The sequence below is a fragment of the Bison bison genome, unplaced genomic scaffold, assembly GCF_000754665.1.
Source record: "Bison bison bison isolate TAMUID 2011002044 unplaced genomic scaffold, Bison_UMD1.0 scf7180017855312, whole genome shotgun sequence".
Lineage (NCBI taxonomy): Eukaryota > Metazoa > Chordata > Mammalia > Artiodactyla > Bovidae > Bison > Bison bison.
Window position 1 is genome coordinate 27905 of NW_011485885.1, and position 1525 is coordinate 29429.

Below are 1525 nucleotides of genomic sequence, written 5' to 3' on the forward strand. Positions count from 1 at the left end.
GGAAAAAGAAACATGTGATTTCCACGTTTTTTCGTTCCCAATTTGTATACCCTGACTTCTGTGATCCCCGCTCATTTCTTAAATCCCTCAATTTTGTTGGTATTTGTCTGGGGCAGTCTGTTAGATCATCCATTTGGGTGCACTAGACCAAAGGAAGTGAATGGACAAAAGCAATGGGATAAAAATAAAGAGAACCCAATGAGAGTTCCTATAGTTAATGAGAAGCGCTCGCCTCCATTATGCAAGCACCATTAGTTTCAGTGCTATCAGGGAAAGTCCTGAAGAACCGTAACAGAACCAGAATTTCTTTTTTTCTTTCTAGGCTTTATAGAGACTTAACAGTCATGATTCAGCTTATGTGAGACCTGGAATTAAACTTATTTTATTAAACACCTACATAGCAGTTACTGCATATTAGGCAATATTCTAAGAGCTTTAGAAATATTAACTCATTTAATCCTCACCACTTGAAGGACCCTAGGAGAGAGAGGGCCACTGTGCTGTGTTAATCAAACATACCTAGAAAGTACAGGAAATTTAAAAAGGAAATTAAAAAAAAAGGAAAATTATCTTTTGCAGAAATAATTTTACCAACTTCTTCAACTTAGTTGTACCATATTAAACTTGCCAAGCCCAATTGTCATTTTATTCCTCAATGTTTATATGTTCTGTTTATAAAATGGGAGTTTTAAAACCACTTTTAGATAGTTTCCTTTATTTCTAAAATTTTATTATTAGTACAATTGCTTTACAATGTGTTAGTTTCTGCTGTACAATAAAGTGAATCAGCTATAGTTATACATATATTTCCTCCCTCTTAGGACTTCCCTGGTGGCACAGTGCATAGGAATCTGCCTGCCATTGCAAGGGACACGGGTTTATTTGGTCCAGGAAGATCCCACATGCCACAGGGCAAGTAAATCCATGCACCACAACTACTGAGCCCATGCTCCACCACAAGAGAAGCCACTGCAATGAGAATTCCCTGCACCACAACTAGAGAGCAACTCCTGCTCACCACAACTACAGAAAGCCCTCGTGAAGCAACAAAGTCCCAGCACAACCAAAAATAAGTAAATTAATTAAAATAAGTAATAAGAAAAAGATTCCCTCCCTCTTGAGTCTCCCTCTAGGTCATCATAGAGCACCAACATGAGCTCCCTGTGCTATCCAGCAGCTTCCCACTAGCTATTTTACACATAGCAGTGTCCAATATGCTACTGGGGAAGAGTGGAGGAGAGCTACTAATAGCTCCAGAAAGAACGAAGTGGCTGAGCCAAAGAGGAAACGACACTCAGTTGTGGATGTGTCTGGTGATAAAAGTAAAATCCAATGCTGCAAAGAACAGTATTGCATAGGAACCTGGAATGTTAGGTCCGTGAATTAAGGTAAATTGGATGTAGTCAAGCAGGAGATGGTAAGAATAAACATCGACTTTTTAGTAGGAATTAGTGAGCTAAAATGGATGGGAATGGGCAAATTTAATTCAGATGACCATTATATCTAGTACTGTGGGGAAGAATCC